The sequence below is a fragment of the Sinocyclocheilus anshuiensis genome, unplaced genomic scaffold (genome assembly GCF_001515605.1).
Source record: "Sinocyclocheilus anshuiensis isolate Anshui unplaced genomic scaffold, SAMN03320099.WGS_v1.1 scaffold1364, whole genome shotgun sequence".
NCBI classification, from domain to species: domain Eukaryota; kingdom Metazoa; phylum Chordata; class Actinopteri; order Cypriniformes; family Cyprinidae; genus Sinocyclocheilus; species Sinocyclocheilus anshuiensis.
In genome coordinates this window covers 701,994-712,160 of record NW_015544238.1, presented here as the reverse complement: position 1 = coordinate 712,160, position 10,167 = coordinate 701,994, and the positions used below count along the sequence as shown (strand labels likewise).

The 10,167-nt window shown below is 38.4% G+C and overlaps 1 protein-coding gene across 1 annotated transcript in view; it reads left to right on the top strand.

Annotated features, from left to right (window-relative positions):
* Nucleotides 1-10,167, top strand: part of LOC107697630 (complexin-1) — a 57,133-nt gene that overhangs the window by 1,514 nt on the left and 45,452 nt on the right. The window lies entirely within an intron of this gene.

Below are 10,167 nucleotides of genomic sequence, written 5' to 3'. Positions count from 1 at the left end.
AGAGAGAGAGAGAGAGAGAGAGAGAGAGAGAGAGAGAGAGAATAGATTCAGAGCAGAAACTATACATTCATGCAGTAAGCTTGCACAGCAATACCATTATGTTCAGTCTGCCTATGTATTACCTTTCGCTTGGCTTATATGTCATGCACTGCTCTGTATTTGCATACACATGGAAAGTGAACCAAGAGTTGCTTTTTTTTCTATCTTAGTCTTGCGTAGCTTACCTTCTAAGTCAAATCGTGAGGTCTAAGATAATATTGTGATAGATTAGAAAGCACTTGATCTGCTGGTATGGTATTTGGTCACAAACAGAGGTCGTGAGTCTTTGCGCATTTCAAAATCTGCCGCAGCTCTCTGTTGTTTTCTAGTTGGAAGCCAATTCAGATGTTTTTCTCTATTTATTTATATTCTCTATAACTTTTTTAATGATCTTTTTGTTCATTATTATTATTTCCATTTTAATTATTTTTGCAAGACATATATTATATCCAGACACACCAGAATTGACTATTGACAATGTGCTCTGCTGTGCCTAATCGAAATAATAACAATTCCATAAATATTGGCATTAAATATCCAAACAGAATGGCATCTTAATGTGTTCCATTAATCTCCTTTGCATCCGTAATGAGGATTTTATCTGTCTCACTCTGTACGGACTTCCGCTCATCAAAGCACTTAGCCCCATCAAGACTGAGATTGACAGTCCAGTCTTGAGGGATGTCACGAGAGCAGGACTGCGGCAGTTGATTAGCAAGGATGTGCTATAAAAAGGTGGCGTACGACCTGTTTCATTAACCAGCTGCCGGGGAAAGCAGCCCATGAGGGTCCTGCCCTAGTCCACTTGCTCCATCGATAAAGAAAATGAGTGAAATCCACTGAGCTGTACCAAAAGGGATTTCACTCTTGAGAAGAGAGTCTGGTCCCCAGCTTCATGTTTACTCCCAACTTTCCTCTCACGTCCTCATGTCCTTTTCTAAGAGTATCAGTGCGTGTCTAAGATAAATTGATCCCGGCTTCAGATGTTTTTGGATAATTATGTTTTTAAAGATTTCAAGTCGCCTATAACTAGATTTACATTTCCTGCAGGAATTACCAGTGCTTGCAAGGCAGCAAGAGAATAAGTTTTAGGTTAGCTTAGTTTCAGGCTTCGGCTCTGCGCAAATGATGATCACTCTCATGGTGCGTCTTGTTTTCAGTAGGCTGCACACAATAATCAGTCATAAATGGTTAAAGTATCCATATTATGCAAGTTCATAAATTCGTTTTTGGAGTCTGCTAGAATACATTTACATGATTTAAAGTTCAAAAACACATTGTTTTTCTCATGCTATACACCCTCTGTCTGAAACACCCTGTTTCAAAACGTATGCCTTTAAAACGCATCTTTCTAAAAAGGCCAGACTGTTCTGATTGGTCAGCTTACCATATTTGGGTTTTAGCTCCCGAGGCTTCATGAGCAGCTGTAAACACTTCGTTTCATAATTGATGAATTTTGCAATATAGAATCAATAGTGAACTGACTTGAGCTGAATAATGACATTATTATACATAGCTGAATTGAGCTTGTTTCCCAATTGATGCATTTTATACAGTTATTGAACTGAACTGAATCAACACTGAACCGACTTGAGCTGAATAATGACACTGTTGTCTTTATTAGAGCTCCTTTACAGCAGAATTTGAATTTATCTCATGTTTCATGAAGTTCATACTACAAAGCTGATTTGAAACAATTTGTATTGTATAAAGCACGATATAAATAAAGGTGACTTGACTTGGCTTAAACAGTAGTATATATTTGGTAACTGTGGTGTCAATTTTAGAAGTCTATACAATCTTTATTTGCCCACCATACGAAAAAAACAGCATAGTGAAATCACTTACCCAACTGCTCTTTAAGAGCGGGGCTAAAGCAGCCAGTAGGCTACCATTTTATAACATGAAAAAGAATGAAAAATGGAATGGCTACAAACAATGAGTGTTTCCCTTTGGTGTGAACTTTTGTGGTTTGTAACTTTGCAGATGCTCAAACAGCTATGTTAAACACTAAAGGAAAGGTAAAATCAAATAAACATTGAAATATATGCAAGGAAGACCAGGCCAATCATAATTAAGTATGCAAATTGATGCATTAAAGAAAACCAATCCCGTTATACTAAATAAATGGAAGAGGTTGTATGCATTTGCTCTAAAGCTTTTATTGCATCATTCAGATGCATCCATAAATGCATGACTATACTGGCCCAGTTCAAAACTGCTGCTGTGGGAATTATATATATATTTTTTTGTATGCTTGCAGTCTCCACCGTTGATTGATCCTGTAAATCATGGAACAGGCAATCTCCATTTGCCAGCAGCCATTTTGACAGGCCCCCACACACGGTTCTGACCGACATTAGATAATAAAGCTCAGGCTGAAGTGAAATAATGGGCCTGTCTGGCTCAGTAAGAGATTTAGAGGCAGCGGGTCAGCATGTGGCGAGAGAGTTCGGCACTAAAGCTCACGGATGTAAGACTAATCACAGTTATGTGAGAGAAATCTCCTGGGCATCCCTGCAGCATCAGCCAGAATGCAACCAGAATGGGAGGCCACCCCTATTCACACATGCACTCTCACACTTCCTCATCTCACTTTCTTGCTGAATTCCACACACATTTGCTCTGTTTTCTTTTCTTCTAGCTTGCTTAGTTGGGTTTTAAAAGACACTAAATATTTAGTGATATCGATTGACTGCACTGACACTGTTGGATGAGAACAAAACTTGAACTGAATTGAGCTGAATAATGACACTATTGTCTTCTGCATCAAACTTGTTTCATAATTTATGAACTTTAGACTGTTGTTGAACTGAACTGGACCAACACTGAACTGACTTCGGTGAATAATATTTTTTTTTGTGAATAATGACACCATTGTCTGTTTAGAGCTGCTTTACAACAGAATTTGAATTTGTCTATGTTTGATGAAGTTTGCATCATTAGCTATGCTTCCATCTACATATTTTAATGCAAATTTTGGGATATTGCATTAAAAAAGCAGGATGGAAATGCCAAGATTTGCATACATTTTGGGATACTGCATTAAAAAAGCTGGATGGAAATGCCAAGATTTGCATAAAATGCACGTAAAAAACACATGCTCTCCAACAGAGGTAGACAATTTTTTGATCTGATAAGAAAACATACGTGCATAAATTACAATGGTAACACATTTACCAAATAAATTCCTTGATGCGCAACAAAAAACTCGTGTGATTTTGTCTCACTAGATCATGTGATTGGATCACTGGACCAACCAGCTTACCAGTCTCATTGCACACCATCTCAAAATGTACTCGAAATGATTTGGTATAATTACCTCTGAGAACTGTCTCATTCAGTTGTGTTACTGAAGATCATCTGCCTCTGAACGCAACATTTTTTTATTGCATTTCATAATTTATTCAGAGGAAAAAAGAGGCACAGCCTTCCCCGGTTAGAGCAACTTCTTATTATTAATACTTTGCGCCAGTTTCCCAGGATTTGACCATTTTGTTCAAATTGACTGAATTTGCTTTATTTGCAAATGTTTGTATGCGATATTCTAATTTTATGCATAAGTTAAATTTTCAACTCTGGATGGAAATGTAGCTATTGATGCTGTTATTTTCCTGTTTATTACTGTTAAGCTGCTTAAAAACAATCTGTATTTTATAAAAGGCTCTATAAATAAAGGTGACTTGACTTGACATACACATACATTTTTGCAGTGTTTCCCTGCTATAACCCTGATATTTTGAGCACTTCCTCCTTTTCTCCTCTCTTTGCATCTCTCTGGCTAAAGCAGCTCGGTGGGGTGGAAAGAGAGTCTCGAGTAGAGTTGGTCAGCCTTGTTAATAAGCTCGACATGCCTGACTGTGTTTTAATTTTTAACGTTTGTTTCCAGGTTTAAATTGCAGATTTTCAATGTGCTTTCAGGCCTCACTGTATATCTAATTTTGTTAATTTGGATGCTCACATTTGTGGTAAATTAACACCTCTTGTCATTAATATGCAGAAGCTGCTCAGTTGAATCCAATTTTAACAACTGCGCTGAGGCATTCGGACCTGAATCAGATCACCTTCACGCTAGCATTAACATTCTCGTGCTTCCTGTGGGGTTCTGCCGGGCCACTCTGACAAAGGGTCATACATTAGCGTGGGTTGCAGAAATGATTAATCTAATCAAATGCCCAATTTAGTTAACTTCAAGTCAACTGAAATGAACTAAATTGAGTTCTATTGAATTGATGTCTGTGCAAAACTGTGCTGTAATACCAAATCACAGCTGTCACAGGGGTTAATTTGCTTTACCTTAATGACGGAACAAATTAATCATGTGAAAACAAGCTATTACTTATGTCATGTTTTCCCATTTTAAGCTTCTGTCCTGTGGTGGCAGGGCATATCAAAAAGCTCAACCCTTATTATAAATAGCCAATAAGCTTGGTTGTAAGTTGCAAGAAACTTATTCTACTTTTATTAAGAGCATTTTATTGGACAAAAAAAATCGATTTTTGTAATGCAAAATGTGTATAACTGCAAATAATAATAAATCAATTAATATAAATATATATGCAATATTTAGAAGTACATCAGCATGGGGTTTTCCATCGTTTTAATGCCTAAAGCAACAAAATAATAAATATATTCATACAATATATGACTCTTTCTGCAGGTTACATTTTTACAGCAGCAAAACAAGTGACAGTCTTTATGAGAAAGTCACTGAATAATTTTAGTCAATCGATTTGATCACTCAGGACTGTGTGTTTCAACAGTTCTGAATCCACAGAAAGTAATTCTAAACACAAGAGGGTCTTTGGGACAATTGGGTTTTCCCCCATAATTTTTAATCCCATAATTTGTTACTTTTAATCTTATAAATGTTAACCTTGTCATGTCTGAAATTTTCTGCATCCCCAGATCCCAGTTTAAAAGTTCTTGCACTAACATATGATGACCTAAAAGCAAACAGACATGAACTAAAACCCAAACCTTTAAATGACCACAGTAACAATGTGCATCAGTGATAATGAAATTTGTCTATCTATATTCCCGTGTAATTTACAAGGGAAATCAAAGCCTGTGACGTCAGGAAGCCCAGCTCTGTGCAGAACCAGAGCTGACGCCTATTGATTTATTTGTTGACCTATAAACGACTGATCACTTGCGTTCAGCCGGCATGATTCTTAACCATGTAATGAGAAGAACGGTAAATGCAATGTGCTGAAATCAATACACTAGCTGAGATTTTCATATGGAATCAGATGAACATTAAACCGATTATAGGGCTTTTAAGAGCTCTTAGAGCCAAACTCATGGACTAATCTGACAGTCATCAAGTTTTAATTGTAATGTGAGCCTCTAAGGTGAGTGAAGGAAATCAGGCAGAGGAAGGGCAATAAAATCTAGAATGACCAATGAGCTATTTACAAAGCATCCTCAAAGGGATGCTTTGCCATATTTAGCTAACTTTTGAGGATGATTTTGCCCTCAACGTAGCATGGGTTTTCAAACAGGGTCAGCGGAAAGTTTGAGATGAGAAATGATAATATTTACTGACTTTTACATTATTACTTAATACTTAGATAACATGTACATGATATTTCATTCTGTTTAAAAAAAAAACAGGTCTAAAAGCATGAGAATCGTGATTATTATCTATTGACAGTCATACTGACAGAGAGAAATGTGCATGTAGTTATAATTCAAAATAAAATCAGCGGGAAAAAAATAAAAATAATTGTAGAAACAATGTTCACTTAGAAATTGCTAGTAAATTTCACAAATACAAAGTAAAACACTGAATTAAACATACATTTGAAGTAGAAAAATAGTATTTCTTGTAAAACATACTATAATTGTCACGATACGCTGGAGCATGGGAACGAGGAAACGAGGAGACGTGGAGATTTCACAAAACGAGAGTCTTTAATAATCCAACAGGAGACATGGAACACAAGGAAGACGTTCACAACAAGTAGACCCGACGAAGAACTAAGAAACAGACAGGAACTAATATACACAGGATAATAAGGAACTCAGGTGCAAGGAATCATAAGGCAATCAAACTAAACAAGAACAGGAAAAAGACCATATAAGGAAACACAGGAAGAACTACGGGGGCAAAACGGGTCCAAAAGTCTGACAGTTATCTTCATTTGCCTCACAAAACAATATTTTAGATAAATTTCAGTCTGGTTTTAGAGCCCATCATAGCACCGAGTTTGCATTGCTGAAGGTGTCAAACGATCTACTCCTTGCTTTGGACTCCGGTAAATCTGCTATTTTAATGCTACTTGATCTTAGTTCTGCATTTGATTCAGTTGATCATGCTACCCTTCTTAATCGTCTAAGGGATGAAGTTGGCATTAGGGGCACGGCACTGGATTCCTGCCCAACTCAATCCAAGCAGCTGAGTCCTTAATATTTTCAAGAAACAGCTGAAAACACATCTCTTTCATATTCATTTGACCCTCTAACTCTAGTACTCTCTATTATAATGATAATTCTAATTTTATCTTCTTGTTTTTTTTTATTAAAAAACTTGACCCTCTAACGTTTGCACTATCTATTCTATTTCTATTCTAACGAGCAATGCCTTTGTCCATATTAGCAAAGAGTATAGGGATTTCCTGAGTCCTATTCCTTCTGTGATGCACGTGTGGAGTTTCTGCGCGAGGGCGCCCGAGAAGGGTCTGGCTGCAGCCTTGCGCTTGCACTCAGACTTGTACTCTCAGACACTTGCGCTTCCGCTAGCGACGTCACTTGCAGTCTTTTTTATTTTTTATTTTGTTCTATTTATTGATTACTTTTTGTTTGAATCTCTCAACATTTTACAACAGTAGCCAGGTGGTGAAGACAAGAAAAAAGAAACTAACTTACAATGTCACTTGCAATCTTCACTTGCACTCTCCGATACCTGCGACGTCACTTGCAATCGTCACACATCATGCGTGATTTGCGAGGGAAAAACCCAAACGATACCCAACCCTAGCGCTCGCACCAGCCGTGGCTTTCTCCCTCGTGGCGGGCGTTGTTGCCGGCTCACACACCATGACTGATGTCATTTGCAGCTCAGCACTGTCGCTTCGTACGGCGATGGCTCGTCAGTCGCAGTGGGCTCTGGCTCTCTGTCAGCGGTGAGCTCGGGCATGTGCTCCGTGCATCGGGGAGATGGTGGGCTGGGCACTGGGTCGGGAGTGAAACTGGCGAGATTCTCCTGGGAACAGGCTGGGAACGGAGATCCATTTCTCGCCAGTGTCCACTCCACAAAGGCGGCGAAATTCGCTCGAGGACCATATTCGGATGACAGCACTTTGCACGAGATGTTCAAACTGGCATCGTAGAATGCACAGAGCGTGTCGTCCGGGTAGCTGGTTAGAGCAGCGAGGACCAGGAACAGTCTAGCATGGCCCTCGAGCGATCTCTCCCCCCTGCTCCAGCAGTAGGAGGAGGTATTCCGGACGGGAGAGGGGATCCATGGAAACACGGAGTTAACTGTATTCGGTCGGGTCTTCTGTCACGATACGCTGGAGCACGGGAACGAGGAAATGAGGAAACGTGGAGATTTCACGGTGCAAGGAATCATAAGGCAATCAAACTAAACAAGAACAGGAAAAAGACCATATAAGGAAACACAGGAAGAACTATGGGGGCAAAATGGGTCCAAAAGTCTGACAATAATCTCTCTGTTTTATAATCTGTTTTATTTATAACTTTGAAAAATAATTTTCACAGTGTGTATATATACATTCTGTTTTTTACAGATTTAATTTTTTAATCAAATTTAATAAATAAATAATATATTTTAATATTTTAAATATTTTAATATTGACAATATATATGTATTTGAGCAATATCACACAAGTAGCAGTGCGATATGGCTGTATACCAGCACGGCTGTGATTTGGCCGTAGGCCTCACTGTATTATGTAGAGTCGAGTATTATGAGAGAGAGATGGACTGAGCGAGTGTGATTACCTGCATCTTATACAGCATTCATTCTTCAGCTCAATCTCATATTCACAATAAAACATTAGTTTGAATGTCCGCTGAGGAAAGCGTTATCTTTGTCGTACTATCCTTTCAACTGTTAAGGGTGATTTCTGATGACAGCGCTGCTCAGTGCATGTCTTACAAGGTGTTGTTGAAACAAAAAATAATTTCCTTGTTTACAAACCTGATTCAGTCTCCTTCAATCTAAAAGTCTTTACTGCTGACTCACTCATAAAAACATTGCCATCTAATGGTGGAATAATGTAACTAAAATCACTATTACGAACACACACAATGTTTCTCAATACCACATACTGATAGTAATGAAATACTACTATTATTTATATAAAATATTGTTTATTGAATAATAATATTTAATAAACAACAACAGCAATCATAGAAGTTGCTAGGAAATTCAGTCAAAAGTACAAAGGCAGCGCTCTGATATATAGCACTAAAGTTATATAAAATATAACGTTATGAGACTTTGCCAGTCAAAACTATTTGCTCTGGAACAAAGAGATCAAAGACTGCCTGTTAGATTTGCCAAAAACAAATTCATGTTTAACCACTATACAGACATCAGAGCCAGCTGTAAATTCCAGAAGAACTGGCCGAGGTAAGGTTGCTCTCGGTGGGTTCATGAGGGTTCAACGGCCGCTGACGCCCTGGAGCTTACATCTCCGAAAACGTCGAAGCAAATTTTAAAATAGGCTTTATCTTTATTAACAAACCGCATATTTGAAGTGTAAACAACTACATTCTCTGCTAAAAACTCCATTCCATGACACAACAACAGTATTATTTATAAAATTATAGTGGATTTTGGTGTCCACCATGACACTCCCTGTGAGAAATACTGCAAGCGGAGTGATAAAAACAGTGAAATGGTTGAAGTTCTGTTATCACTAGAATAACGCATGGCTGGAAAAGGCTCTCAGCCAATCAGATTCGAGGACCAGAAAGAGCTGTTGTATGAAGAACAATAAAACAATAGATAGAACAAAAGAACAATAGATATATAGATAGAACAAAAGAACAATAGATATATAGATAGAACAATAGAACCGTAGATATGTAGAACAGACAGACAGATAGATAGAACCATAGATATGTAGAACAGACAGACAGATAGGGGGTCAATGGCATCATAAATTTTGAAAACCACTGGTGTACATCTTAGTAAACCTACACACACATCCCCAGACTTTTCTTTCTTCATGCACACCTTCACACCTGTTTTAATGGCTCTCCAGGACCGGATGCAATATGTTTTCCTGTCCCTCCTGTAGATACAGTAGCATAGGAAACAGTATTGCTGTGAATCGTGCCTGACCTTAAACCTCTTAGCAGAACACAGTGCTCTCTCGATTTCTTTCTCTTTCTCACTATCTCAATCCATCTCTCTTTCGGGTCAGTAGATGACCACATGGTAAGACACATGGGCAGGTTCTCTGGCTGTAGGTTTCTGGCTCTGAGCTGCAGGGACTACAAGTGTGCAATGGCCCTTTCAGTTCCACACAGAGAAAACACCTGCCATCATGACAAACACACACACACACACACACACACACACACAAATACCCACAATGCACCAATGCATGTATCAAATTGGCATTGTGATCCATTTGTGTGCAAATGATGTCATGTGGACACCTTGTCAACACATCAATTCACAATCAATGTCCATTAATTGCCAAGTCACATGTGGTGACACATTTGCACACACACTCGTATGAACGCACATTCACATACAGACACAGCACAGATGGGCTCTGTCCCCAGAATGACCGCGGGTTAGATATCTGGTCAAGCTGCAGCCATTCATGTGTGTTACAAATGGATGAGTCATGACTTTGGAGTGGCCGATGGTCCTACACGATGCCATGGGGCTCCATAAGGTCTTTGCCAGTTTGACACGGCAAGCACACTTTACTGGAGAAAAAATGGAAGTGAAATGATCTTCATTAGTAAGCAATTCAAAAACACAGAATCATTCATGAATGAAAACAAATGAGAACATCATTGAATAATTAATTAAGCTAATCAATGTTTTATTAAGAAGGTTCGGGAGGAGCAAGTTCAGATAATCAATTCAGCACAGATTGATCTCGTCAAGATAATCAAATTAACTAGCATGATATG